The 14586-nt window shown below is 36.6% G+C and overlaps 1 protein-coding gene and 1 pseudogene across 1 annotated transcript in view; one reads left to right on the plus strand and one right to left on the minus strand.

Annotated features, from left to right (window-relative positions):
- LOC136330543 (T-cell surface glycoprotein CD1b-2-like) overlaps nucleotides 1–14586 on the minus strand; it is a 190541-nt gene that overhangs the window by 129951 nt on the left and 46004 nt on the right. The gene's annotated exons all lie outside the window — the stretch shown is intronic.
- The window catches only part of LOC136328637 (T-cell surface glycoprotein CD1b-2-like), a 47613-nt pseudogene that overhangs the window by 30905 nt on the left and 2122 nt on the right, over nucleotides 1–14586 (plus strand).

Genomic DNA, 14586 nt, shown 5'->3' on the forward strand with positions numbered 1-14586 from the left:
TTGCCTGGTTTCTGTATGAGGGTTATGTTGGCTTCATAAAATGTGTTTGGAAGTATTGCTTCTTCTTCAATTTTTTGGAAGAATTTGAGTAGAATAAGAACCAAGTCTTCTTTGAATATTTGATAGAATTCACTAGTATAACCGTCTGGGCCTGGACTTTTATTTTTGGGGAGGTTTTTAATAGTTTTTTTTATTTCTTCCCCACTAATTGGTCTGTTTAGGCTTTTTGCTTCTTCATGACTCAGTCTAGGAAGGTTGTATTGTTCTAGGAATTTATTCATTTCTTTTAGATTGTTGAATTTAGTGGCATAAAGTTTTTCATAGTATTCTACAATAATTCTTTGTTTATCTATGATATCTGTGGTAATTTCTCCTCTTTCATTTTGGATTTTGTTTATATGAGTCCTTTCTCTTTTTTCCTTGGTGAGTCTTGCCAAAGGTTTGTCAATTTTGTTGATAATTTCAAAGAACCAGCTCCTTGTTCTATTAATTTTTTCTATAGTATTTCTGTTCTTTATTATATTTATTTCTGCTGTGATTTTTATTATGTCCTTTCTTCGGCTGGTTTTGGGTTGTTGTTTTTCTTCTTTTTCCAGTTTCTTAAGGTGTGAAGTTAAGTGGTTCACTTGGGCTCTCTCTTGTTTGTTTGTATAGGCCTGGAATGATATGAACTTCCCTCTTATCTCTGCTTTTGCTGCATTTCATAGATTCTGATATTTCGTATTGTCATTTTCATTTGTCTGTATATATCTTTTGATCTCTGCACTTTTTTCTTCTTTGACCCATTCATTTTTTAAAAGTATGTTGTTTAGTTTCCACATTTTTGTGGGATGTTTTTTCTCTTTTTTGCAGTTGAATTCTAGTTTCAAGACTTTATGATCAGAAAATATGCTTGGTACAACTTTGATTTTTCTGAATTTGCTGATGTTGTTTTTGTGGCCCAACATATGGTCAATTCTTGAGAATGATCCATGTACACTGGAGAAAAAAGTATACTCTGTCACTTTGGAATAAAATGTCCTGTAGATGTCTATCATATCCAGGTGCTCTAGTGTTTTGTTTAAGGCCAATATATCTTTATTGATTCTCTGTTTGGATGACCGATTAGAGCTGTCAGCAGTGTATTGAGGTCTCCAAGTATGATTGTGTTTTTGTTAATTTTTGTTTAAGGTCAATAAGTAGCTGTCTTATATATTTTGGTGCTCCTTGGTTTGGTGCATATATATTAAGAATTGTTTTGTCTTCTTGATTCAGCATCCCCTTAATCATTATGAAATGACCGTTTTTGTCTCTGAGTACTTTTGCTGTCTTGTAGTCAGCATTATCAGATATGAGTATTGCTATGCCTCCTTTTTTTGGGATGTTATTTGCTTGGAGTATTGTTTTCCAGTCTTTCACTTTGAATTTTTTTTTATCCTTGTTGCTTAGATGTGTTTCTTGTAGGCAGCATATAGTTGAATTTTCTTTTTTAATCCATTCTGCTACTCTGTGCCTTTTTATTGGTGAGTTTAATCCACTTACATTTAGTATAATTATTGACACTTGTGGGTTCCCTATTGCCATTTTATACATTGCTTTTTGTTAGTTTTATATCTTGTTTGATCCTTCTCTTTTGTTTTTCTATTGTTTGTTTTTGTTTGGTTGTATTCCATACATCTTTCCTCTGTTGCTACCTTTTTAAATCATGTGCTTCTGTGGTGGTTTTTTCGAGGGTGGTTACCATTAAGTAAAGAAAAGGGTTCCTACCCTGTTCATTGTAGTGCACTATCTTGTGAGTACTTTTACACTGCATTGTCCTTTCCAACTGTTCATCTCCATCCTCTCCACCACCCCTTTTTTTTTGGTTGTTGTTGTCACAGTTTAAATTTTGTTTTATTGTGTTCTTTGTGAAGCTTTTACTTGTGGTTTTGTTTTGTTTTTTTCTTTGTATCTGGTTGGAAAACCCCCTTTAGTAATTCCTGGAGTAGGAGTTTTCTGATGATAAATTTTATCATCTTTTTTGTATCTGTGAATGTTTTTATTTCTCCTTCATATTTGAAGGATACCTTTGATTGGTATAGTATTCTTGGCTGAAAGTTTCTCTTTTTCAGGTCTTTAAATATTGAGTTCCACTCTCTTCTAGCTTGCAGAGTTTCTGTTGAGAAATGTGATGATAATCTAATGGGCCTTCCTTTATATGTTGTATTCTTCTTTTCCCTGGCTGCCTTGAGAATTTTTTGTTCGTCATTTGTTTGTGCCAATTTCATTATGATGTGCCTTGGAGTAGGTTTGTTGGGGTTAAGAAAACTCAGAGTTCTGTTTGCTTCTTTAATTTGAGGCTTTAGTTCTTTCCACAGGCTTGGGAAATTCTCATCTATTGTTTGTTTGAGTATGTTCTCCATTCCATTTTCTCTCTCTCCTCCCTCTGATATACCTATTATTCTTATGTTATTCTTTTTGATGGAGTAAGACAATTCCTGTAGGGCTTTCTCATTTTTTATTATTTTTGAGTCTCTTTATTCTTCTCTCTGTTGTGCCTCAAGTTGCTTGTCTTCTATTTCACTAATCTTACCTTCTCTCTGGCCTGTTCTATTAGTTAAGCTTGTTACCTCCTTTTTCAGCTCATGAATTGAGTTCTTCATCTCTGTTTGATTTGTTTTTATAGTTTCAATTTCCTTGGTAATATATTCTTCGTGTTCGTTGAGTTGTTTTCTGCACTCCCTAAATTGCCTTTCTGTTTTCTTGTATATCTCTGAGTATTTTTAGGATTTCTATTTTAAATTTTCTGTCATTTAGCTCCAAGGTTTCCAATATATTAAATTTTTTCTCCATAGATTTTACCTCATGTATCTTTGCTACCTCTCTGTCTTTTGTATCCATGATATTCGACTACTTTTTTCTTAATGGCATCTGAAGGTGGTTTTGTTGATAGTATTAATGAGAATTAATAAAGAATAAAAAGTTTAAAAAATAAAAAAAAATATATCTCCCCCCTTTTTTCCTCTCCTCTCTCCTCCTTCTTGAGAAATTCTTGTGTTGAGCTGTGAATTATATTGTGCTAAATAAAACAAAAAGTATGTTTAATGGAGGGCTTGAGTTGGGGAGAAGTCATAAATGGGTAAGAAAAGGGGGTATGGGCCCACAAAATGCAAAAAAGAAAAAAATTTGCGTCAAGAATAAAATGATTTGCTTTTAAGTGATGATTGACTAAGAGATATAATGAGAGCAATATGAGGGAAACAGAAAAAAGGTTTAAAAATTAAAAAAATTACTATTATATTTAGTAGAGCAAAAACTAGATAAAATGGAGAGCCAGGGTTGGTAGCACTGCTAGTGAGTTAAAAAAGCAAAATAAAAAGTGCCACAAAGAAAAATTTGTGTCCAAAATAAAAAAATTTGTTCATGATTGAGGATTGAATGAAAGGAAAAGTGAAAGAGAAAAGAAGAAACTATTATAGAGGGAGAAATAAAAAAAAGGAAAACACAAAAAGAAGAAAAAAATAGAACAGAAGGAGAGAGAGAGAGAGAGTTAAAGGTTTTGGAGTGCAACCTTCATAGAGAGAAAGGAAGAAGAAAGGAAAGATAATGGGAGATGTAACACTTATGGGTTGTGTAGTTCAAGGAGAGGAGAGAGTAAGACCAGCAGAGCATTAAAGACCAAATTGGAAGAAGAAGAAAATAATCAAGAAAAAAGTATAAGAGAAACAACCGAACAAATAAAATAAAATGTGATAGATTATAAAGTCTGTGGATTATTCTTGATTTTGAGAGTTTATCTTTTTCCTTTTTTTTCTTCTCTCCCTCTTCCTGGTTGGTGACTCTGTATCCTGGGTTCTGCCCCTGTGGCACACTTAGGTAGAGGTTTGCAGTTGATAAATTTCTATGGCGATGTCATATATTGGGCTTCAGTCTTGTTGGTAGTCAAGGCTCATTAGCATTTGCAGGCTCCGACAATGAGAGAATGAATCCGTTTTCCCGGAGCCTCTCTTCTAGTCTTTCCTTCCTGAATTAGTAGCCTGATGATCCAGCTATGAGGTTGCTGCTGCCTCTGCCTGGATAGTAAGAGGCTCAAAGAGCTGGCAAATCCCCACTGTATTCCCACTCAGCGCAGGGCTCTGGGTAAGGCTCAATCAGTCAGAGCTGCTAGCATAATCAGGCGGGGGTGGGAGCCAATTGTTTTCAAGGTGCCTTTCTATGCACCTCTAGGTGTGTCTCGATTCCCTCAGCACTCTGTGGGACCACTTTCCCCAGGTTTTTGGCACTTTGTAACTTGTTTTTGCTGGGTAGAAGATGCCCTATTCATTGTTTGCAAAGCAGGAGGACTTACAAACTGCCAAATCCCTCTTTTTAACATAGAGCCCTGAGTATGCAAGCTCTGCCAATCATAGGTTGCCCCCATCCCTATGTGCATAGTATAGCAAGAGGTACCAAAAAATATCTCCCCTCTTTTCTTAGATTGCTGACCTGAGAGCGATCTTGTCAGTTAGGGTCACATAGGTGAGTTGGGAGGCAAGCAGACTGTGGGTTAAGCTAATCCTTCATGGGACTGTTAGTTTGTATGGCTGGGTGAGGTGCCCCACCTGCCTGGAGAAGTTCTAGTGTAGGAAATCTCGCTTTTGTTTCTTCAGGGTGCAGGGGCGACCCCCAGACTCCGGTTTCAGCCCACACAAAAGCCTCTGACTCTGCCCTTTTGTCTGGGGACATGAGCGCCCACTCCTGGGGGGAATCTCTCGCCCACTATCTATACTCGCCAACCAGGATATCGGGCTGGCTGCCTCTCTCCATGAGTGAGGCGGTGCCCTGCCCGCTGGGAGAAGTTTGAGTGTAGGGAATTTCGCTCCCATGCAGTCCCCTCGCGCTGCTTTTCAGGCACAGGGGCGACCCCAAGACTCTGGTTTCAGCCAGCACAAAGACTTCTGACTCTGCCCCTCTGTTCGGTAACACAGGCGCCCACTCCCAGGAGTCTAGGAGGAATCTTTCGCACATTATCCGCGCACGGTGACCAGGAGATTGGGGCTGATGGCTGGCCCACTTGCCTTTCTTCGTCTGGATTTGACATGAGCATTAGCTTGTGTTGACTGGGTTGCCACAAGCACAGTTTTTTCTCAGCTTGGATGTCCGTGCCACAGCCTGGTTCGGATGTTTGTGCCGCAGCCTGGTTCTATTCACACCCTATGCCCACCTTGGTTCCTAAACTCTCAGTTCCCAGTGAAAGCAGCCCTTTTTTAGGTTAGTGAGGAAGGTGGAGTGTTTCTTTCTCTGCCTTATTTCCTTCGGGGTTGATTATATATCTAGTCAATTTTTTGCTCTATCATACCTTCCCTTTTAGTGTGGAACTTCTGGAGGCTCCAAGGATAGATTTTTCTGTCTCTGGTTTAAGCTCTTGTTGAATTTTGGGGGAGATTTATTGGTATCATTCTTTATGGTGCCATTTCTCTGATGTCACTCTTTCTTTTTACAAGTAAAATTGGGTAATTTTTTGGGTGTTTGGTTTGCTTGTTAGCTTAGTTTATTTATTTGCAAATATTTTGTTTCAAGTTTTTTGTTTTTGTTTTGGTTTTGGTTTGTGGCATTTTTTAGTTGTGATACCAAATGACTGCAATGTTTTTCTGTCCTTTTTATATACTGAAATTACCATCAAATAAGAACTTAGGACCTTTGAGGGCAGTTATGTCTTTGCCATTAGGTTTAATTTTTATGGCAACTGGCATAGTTATGGTTATTTCCTCCTTTGAGTCTTATTTTAATCATTTATAATTTTCTGTAAAATTTTTCATTTTATTTTGACATCTGACCACTTGATATACCCATTTTCTCTATCCATTAACACCCACTTTTAAATTCCCAGTGTTGTTCATTTGTGCATTATCTTTTTCATCAATTCTGCTATAATTTACTTTTATACTTTATTAATATTTTCCAAAAATAGTTTGTGGATAATTTGATAATTACTAGTATTTGATTTGTCTTAATCTTTATTTTAATAATTCAGCCATTATATTGATTTCCTTTTTTCTAACTTTTGTGGTTATTTTATGTTTCTTTAATTTGTTTCACAGTGAATTCTAGATTATTTATTGTCAACATTTATTCTTCTCTACAAATACATTTAAAGCTATAAATTGTTCTGTAAATCTTTCTTGGTCTTTTAATACTATTATGGATTACCGAAAAAGAGAGATATTGAAGAGAATATATACCACCTTCAAAATCTTAATAGTCAAAAGATTGAAATGACATATGTCAAACATCAATGTTATATGTAATTGTATTAATCTGAGGAAGTTTCAAATCATTTACAAAGTAAAATAAAGAAAATAATTAGATAGTATGATAATTTCATTTTTCAACAACAAGGAATTGTGCTATTATTTTGGTAAAAATAGCCATACACAATTTTTTAGTTTTGAGGTGACTAATTCACAAAACACAACAAAAGTCAGGGGAAAGCAGAAATAAACTTTAGATAGTAGCTCAACAGCACCAATAAAATTAGAGAAATTACATCTAAATTAAAATTATGTAAATGTTTAATTCCAAAGAAAAAAATATGTAACATTAATTTTAATTTTTGGTATAAAACATAGTATATTATTTCCTCTTAGCTTGACAAAATTTCATTAGCTCCTTAACAATCATTTAAAAATATTTTCATTGACTTTATTTGGGATGACATTGGTTAATAAAATTTTAAAGACTTCATGTGTACAACTCTAAAATAATCATCTGTATGTTGCATTGTATGTTCACCACCCTAAGTCAAGTCTCCCTCTATCACCATCTATTCCCCTCTCCCCTCCTCCACCTCCTGCCACCCACAATTCCTCCTGAGATCACTACACCATGATCTGTGTCTATAAGTTTTTCTCATTTGCTTAATTCCTTTTTTGACTAAAATATTTACTTTTTCTAAGCACGACTCTTTTCAGAAAAATTTTCCCTCCTACACTTTTCTCTGGCAGTGGGTGTCCCACAGCCACACTCACAGATCCTCTTTCATTAACCTTCCTGCCAAAAGTGAAAAGTTCATGAGAATCACATCACAAGACATGCTTTAAATGAATTGAATTTCCTAAGATAATGACGAGAGGGAAAATCACCTAAAATTGATCTAAAATTATAATTTTAATAAATTTGTTAAATGTAAAAAAATATTTCATCTGCTATTATTGAAACCTGTAATCATCAAAAGGATGAATTTCATGCATTTCTGTCAAAGAAGTCTGATTTATAACTTTAATAATATTAGAATTTTAAAATGCCAATTTATTAAAATGTTAACAGAAATTATAAAATAATATCAATAATTATATCTCTAATTGGTAGAAAACTAGTTTTTAGAACAAAAATTTATCTTTCAATTTGAACAGTCTGTTGTTTTGTCATCAGTCTTGAAGGCCATCCTGTATAGTCACACAATAGGGCCTTTTCTAAGTCTCATTCATCTAATCAGCAATTATTTAACTTTCTAACTCAGCCTACACAGCTAAGATCTTCTTATGGTTAATTTTTGGGAGGTTTATATATTCCAGTATTTTTTTCTCCTCTATACCAAATTCTAAAGCTAAGTGATATTTTTTCCCTGAGGGCCCATTCTTTATCAAAGTGATTTTCCTTAGATAATAGCTTTATTCATGTGAGCATATGAAGTCAATACTGTCCCAAATAACCACAGTAAAGGATACAAAAAATATCTTATTCCGTGCTGTTCAGTACAGTATTTAAATTGAACTAATTAAATTAACTTAAACTTGGAAAGAGTCTTTGTTTAAACTGAAAGTTATTATTTTTAGTTTTTATCCAAATCCTTATGGCTTTCTGTGATTTTAATATTCAACTCACAAATCAGGTTGACCTGGCCCTCATATCTGAATCCCAAAGACAGACACTGTTTATCCTAAGCTGAAACTCCTAACATACTTGCATGGTAACTACAGTGCTTCATTTAAAGATGTCTGCAGAATTTGAATTTTGGCTGGATAGTACAGTTGGTTGGAATGACATTCCAAATGTATAGGTTCGGTCCCCAGTCAGGGCACATATTGGAACAGCTATAATGTTCTTATCTCTGTCTGTCTTTCCCTGCCTTTTCTCTAGTAGAAAAATAAAAATAAAAATAAAAATAGACTGAAAAATTGATTACAACAGAATTCTATACTTCTTCATGCAACTACCCAGTGTATGATAGCTTATAGTCTATGATTAAAGATTACTGTATCTTTATTCTTTGCATTATTAATGAAGTATATCAAAAGATGGAGTAGCCATTGAATAGCTTTTTATTTTTTACATTTATTTTTATTTTTTAGATCTTATTTATTCATTTCTAGAAAGAGAGGAGGTGGGTGAGAGAGAAAGAGAAAGAGAGAGAAAAAGAGAAGGAGGGAAGAGCAGGAAGCATTCACTCCCATATGTGCCCTGACTAGGCAAGCCAGAAGTTTTGAACTGACGACCTCAGCATTCCAGGTCGACACTCCATCCACTGTGCCACCACAGGCCAGTTTTTTTTAAAATTACTATTATTAACCCAAATGGCACTACTCTGACCATCTAATGCCAGGGTAGTTGACATTTCTCAATCAGTTTACAAAGGTTTTGAATGACAAAACATTTGAATATTAGATCTAACACTGAAATTCAGCCTTTATGCCATTCATTTTTATCGTCATCATGTTGTCTATCTACCTCTAATTACTTTTATTTCTATTGTTTATATGCCAATTTTTTTCCAGTTTTCATAGTATATCAGAGAATGCATGCCCTCAGTAAGTTTATAAAGCATACACTTGTATAAGTAACCTTATGAGATTAGATACTGTAGAAACCTTAGCCTTTTTTTAGATTTTGTTGGACTTTTTGAAATAACTGCTCTATTTTGAAATAATTTTAGATTTAATGAAAAAGTTCAATGATAAATATAAAGTTTCTTATGACTTGTACCTGGTTTCCCTGAAAGTTAATATTTTATATAACTTTTGAAAATTTTTCAAAACTAAGAACTGAACATTGGTAGATTATCATTAGCTAAACTACAGGTTTTTCTGGATGTCACCAATATTTTTCTAATTTTTATTTTCTGTTCAAAGTTTCCATATAGGTTATCACACTGCATTTATTTATCATGTCTCCTTAGTCTTCTCTGATTTGAAACCACTTCTCAGTCTGTCCTTGAGTTCATGACCTTGATAATTTTAAAAGTATGGGTCACATATTACATAGAATTTTTCTCACTTTCTGTTTGTCTAATGCTTTTCTCATAATTATTGGTATTGTGATCTTGAGGGAAAAAATGCCACAGTTATAGTTGGGTCACATGATATCAACATGATTTATGACTGGTAATCTTAACTTTGATTACTGTTTAAGATTGTGTCAGATAGTTGCTTTTTTAAACAGTAAAGTTACTCTTTTAGCTCTTCACACTCTTTTTATTAGAAATGAGACAATAAGACTCTATTATGCAAGATATGTAATTTCTAAAAATTTGTGGTATATAGTACCTGTACTTAGCAATATAGTATTGTGTACTTTAAAATGTTCCAAGATAGTAGATCTTACTTTAAGTATTATAAACACACACACACACAAACACAAAGTAATTTTTGGAAGTAATAGATATGCTTAGTACCTTAGTTATGGTGATGAAATTGCTAGTGTAGGTATCTAGCTATTATTAAGGGGAGGGAGCAAAAGATCAGACATTAAAAAAGTCTACTTTCTTCACTATGAAGTTTTAGTTTTGAATATTCCAGAAGATTGCAGCCTTGGCCACTAAAGGGATTTGCACACCCACTCTCCATTTTAAAAAAAAGAACCAGATTTTCAATCTTCCCAGGGTACAACCAGTCCATCCTAGACCATGGGGAGAGGAAAAGCAGTGGAAGTCATGATGGTACAGGGAATGTTGTTTCTATTTGGAGGTATGTGCAGTAGGAACCAAAAGTACAGCCACAGAGGCTCCTCAATATGTGCTTGCAATTGGCATCTGAAGTTAGGTTGGAGGAGGACATTCTTATAGAACTAAATGGAGAAATTCTGGGTCTATTTAAGTGGATTCACCAGGGAATTACAGGATCATGTCAGTGAATTCCAGATTATATGTGAGTGTGATTGTCTGCTCTGGGGAGATTACCAATGCCTCCCCCCCCCCATTCATGCTACTGTATCTCAGGATCTTTCTTTCACTCCTCCTGTCCAGTTTATTCAACTGTATGCAGACACTTCTCTAGAGCGGTCTTCCTCTTAGACTCCATACCTACACAAAGTACTTCAAATTCTTCCTGCTTCTTGCATTCTTGTCTGATAATAACCACCCTTTGTTTGTATATAACATTTTTCTCTTAAACCCCAAGCAAAAAGTCCTCATTTTTCCTACTTTATACCTAAGTGAAATAAAGTATGACTTCCTTTGTTTTAAGTCCATTTCCTCAAGCATCTCATATCTACCCCTCCTCTCAATGTAATTCTCCCATTCATCCTGGAATGTGTACTTACTCCTGAATTCACCACCCTGATCCTCACATTATCCCCTTCTTTCTTTGTACCTACTATAATTATTTACAACAGCAATTCCCCACCATTTATGATATGTATTCTTTTCTCCTTTTTTCTTCTTATTGAAAAATTTTTGGATAGCCCTGGTTAGGTAGCTCATTGTTAGAGAATTATCCTGATACGCTAAAGTTGCAGGTTCAATCCCCAGTGAGGGCATATAAATGACTCAATCAATGGGTGCACGAATGTAGGCATAAAAGATTGATATTTCTCTATCTATCGATCTACCTATCTATTTATTTATGCATCTATGTCTCAATCAATCAGTCGATCAATAGGTTTTTTAAAAATCTATGCAATACAGTCATACACCTGTTATATTGAGAACATGTTCTGAGAAATACACTGCTAGACAATTTTATAGTTGTGTAACTATCATAGAGTGCACTTAAGCAAACATAGATAAGATAACCTAAGACACACCTAGGCTATATGGTATGTTTTATAGCTCCAAGGCTACAATCTTACAGAGATATTACTGTACAAAACATATATATATATAGAGAGAGAATTAAATCAAGCATAAGAGAAAGTTATCTAATCAAGAGATGCAGTAAACACAAGAGGATAAGGATATTGCTAGTATAACATGGCATAGTGTTATACGGCAAAGTTATTTTTCTGTAAGTAGGAATAGTACTTTTTAAAATTATTAACTATAAAATAAACACATAAACCAGGAGCATCATTTATTATAATTATCAAACATTATGTACTGTACATATTACACTGTTATTCAGTTACCCCAGCAAAGTGGGTTTGGTTACCCCAGAAGGACCACAGAAATATGAGCAATGCATTATGCTGTTATGATGGCTATGATGTAACTAGGCAAATAGAAATTGTTCAGCTTCATTATAATCTATGGGACTACCATCTTCTATGTGGTTTGTTGTTTACTGAAAAGTCATTGTGTGGCACATGACAGAACTGGATTGGTTTTTGGCTCATTATTTCATATCTCTGAGCTTTTTTCCCTTCCAAATCTTCCAAAACAACTTTAGGTTGTTTCTCCATCCCTTTTCTTCTTGTTGGCTTTAAAAATTCTTTTTCCTTGTTTTTCTTTTATTCTGATCCCTTTAAGGTTCAGGGTATAGCCAGCACTGAGCTGCATACTGGGGAGAGAGAAGCTTCCTCAGGGCAGCTTTAGGAGTGGATTTCCTGAACTTCCAGAATGACATGTGCACACCTGCCAGAGAGGTGGCAGCAAAGCACAGAGGTTCTGTACACTATACTCTCAATATGAAGGTCTCTAGTATCATAGAGAAGCTCCTCTTAAAGATCTGAACCCAATATCTCTTGGTGTTCTTGATGCAGAGAAGGTGGAACTGCAGAGACAAGGTTTGCCTTTTTTCTCTCCAAGACCCTTCTATTTCACTTTCCACCACCTCTTTGAATTCAAAGGTTGGGATTACCTAAGAAGAGAGAGGCTTCATCAATAAATAGTTTGGATTCCAAAACAATGGGAGAGGTTAATGTCCAAACTTGCGGGTTCCTGAATCCCTATGTTCTTGATTAGTGTCATAATGTAACACTGTCCTGCTCCTTTCTGCCCCAGTGAAGCCCGAGGCCTGGCTTTTCAGTGGCCCCCCTCCTCTGCCTGCTCATCTGCTGCTGGTGTGCCATGTCTCAGGATTTTACCCCAAACCTGTACCGGTGATGTGGATGAGGGGTGAGCAGGAGCATCCAGGAACTCGTCAAGGTGACATCCTACCCAATGCTGACAAGATGTTGTATCTCTGAGTAACCCTGGACGTTGTGGCTGGGGAGGAGGCTAACCTGAATTGCCAAGTAAAGCACAGCAGCCTGGGAGGCCAGGACATCGTCCTCCACTGGGGTGAGAAAGAACTAGACCTGGCCGGAAATGGGAGCAGAAGGTCCACAAACATGGAGGGAGGGGTGAGCAAAATGGTGAGACTTAGTTGGTGTGACAGAGAAACAAGGAGGGAGGGAGGAAGAAAAGAAAACAAGGAGGAAAAACAAGAGAGAGAGAGATAAACTAAGGGAAAATTTTTCAACTGGTGTGTTACAAAAAATTTCAAAACACACAACACCCGATTATTTAGTCAGGGGCACTGACTTGCCATGAGATAAAAAAGATTGAAAATCACTCACCTCACATACAAAGTGAGCCTAGAAATTGGTTCAAGTGGCACAAGAAGAAGTGATAGGAGATAGATATGAATTGTTGTGTCTAGAATCTGAGAGGGGAAGTTGGAATTGCCTTTACATCAAAGCAGGTTGAGATGGAGCTGACACTCAGGTGAGCAAAGGAAGGGCAGGAGACTCAGGAATGAGTTTGGAAGTGACATCTGTGTGTCTACTCCCAATTGCCAAGACATCCCACCTCCACCATGGTGATAATTTTGGCAATAATATTTCCCACATTAATTGTTTTTGATATGTCTTGCATTATGATATTTGAGGCACCGGTAAGTTCCTTTTTTTTAAAATTTTATTTTTATGGAATAACTTACTCAACTAAAACAGATTTATTATGCCTATGCCTTTTCTAAGTTTGTGCTTGGAGGGATTGAGGTAGGGGAAGTAAGCATCTACACTGGTACACTGCTAATCAATTTTTTTTTTTTTTGTATTTTTCTGAAGCTGGAAACGGGGAGAGACAGTCAGACAGACTCCCGCAAGCTCCCGACCGGGATCCACCTGGCACGCCCACCAGGGGCGAGGCTCTGCCTACCGGGGGGTGATGCTTTGCCCCTCCGGGGCGTCGCTCTGCCCTGACCAGAGCCACTCTAGCGCCTGGGGCAGAGGCCAAGGAGCCATCCCCAGCGCCCAGGCCATCTTTGCTCCAATGGAGCCTTGGCTGCGGGAGGGAAAGAGAGAGACAGAGAGGAAGGAGGGGGTGGGGGTGGAGAAGCAAATGGGAGCTTCTCCTATGTGCCCTGGCCGGGAATCAAACCCAGGTCCCCGCACACCAGGCCGATGCTCTACCACTGAGCCAACAAGCCAGGGCCCTGCTAACCAAATTTTTAAAAAATTATTATTATTAATTTTAATGGGGTGACATTGATAAATCAGGGTACATATGTTCAGTGACAAGAGCTCCGGGTTATTTTGACATTTGATTATGTTGCATACCCATCACCCAAAGTCCAATTGTCTTCCGTCACCTTCTGTTTTTTTTTGCGCCCCTCCCCTCCCCCAACACCTCCCTCTCCTCCCCCCACTCCGTAACCCCCACACTCTTGTCCATGTCTCTGAGTCTCATTTTTATGTCCCACCTATGTATAGAATCATATAGTTCTTAGTTATTTCTGATTTACTTATTTCGCTCAGTATAATGTTGTCAAGGTCCATCCATGTTGTTGTAAATGGTCCAATGTCATCATTTCTTATGGCTGAGTAGTATTCCATAATGTATATATACCAAAGCTTTTTAATCCAATCATCCACTGATGGACACTTGGGCTGTTTCCAGATCTTTGCTATTGTGAACAACACTGCCATAAACATGGGGATAGATTTCTTCTTTCAAACACTGCTATGGTGTTCTTGGGATATATTCCTAAAAGTGGGATAGCTGTGTCAAAAGGCAGTATGATTTTTAATTTCTTGAGGAATCTCCATACTGTTTTCCACAGTGGCTGCACCAGTATGCTTTCCCACCATCAGTGCAGGAGGGTTCCCTTTTCTCCACATTCTCGGCAGCACTTATTTTGTGTTGTTTTGTTGATGAGCGCCATTCTGACTGGTGTGAGATGATATATCTCATTGTGGTTTTATTTTGCATTTCTCTGATAAATAGTGACGTTGAGCATTTTTTTCATATGCGTATTGGCCACCTGTATGTCTTCTTTGGAGAAGTGTCTATTCATTTCTTTTGCCCATTTTTTCATTGCATTGTTTGTCTTCCTAGTATTGAGTTTTAACAAGTTCTTTATAAATTTTGGTTATTAACCCCTTATCAGACATATTGTCAAATATGTTCTCCCATTGTGTAGTTTGTCTTTTTATTCTGTTCTTATTGTCTTTAGTTGTGCAAAAGATTTTTAGTTTAATACAGACTCATTTGTTTATCCTGTCTTTTATTTC

This window comes from Saccopteryx bilineata, chromosome 3, assembly GCF_036850765.1.
Source record: "Saccopteryx bilineata isolate mSacBil1 chromosome 3, mSacBil1_pri_phased_curated, whole genome shotgun sequence".
In the NCBI taxonomy this organism is placed as follows: Eukaryota; Metazoa; Chordata; class Mammalia; order Chiroptera; family Emballonuridae; genus Saccopteryx; species Saccopteryx bilineata.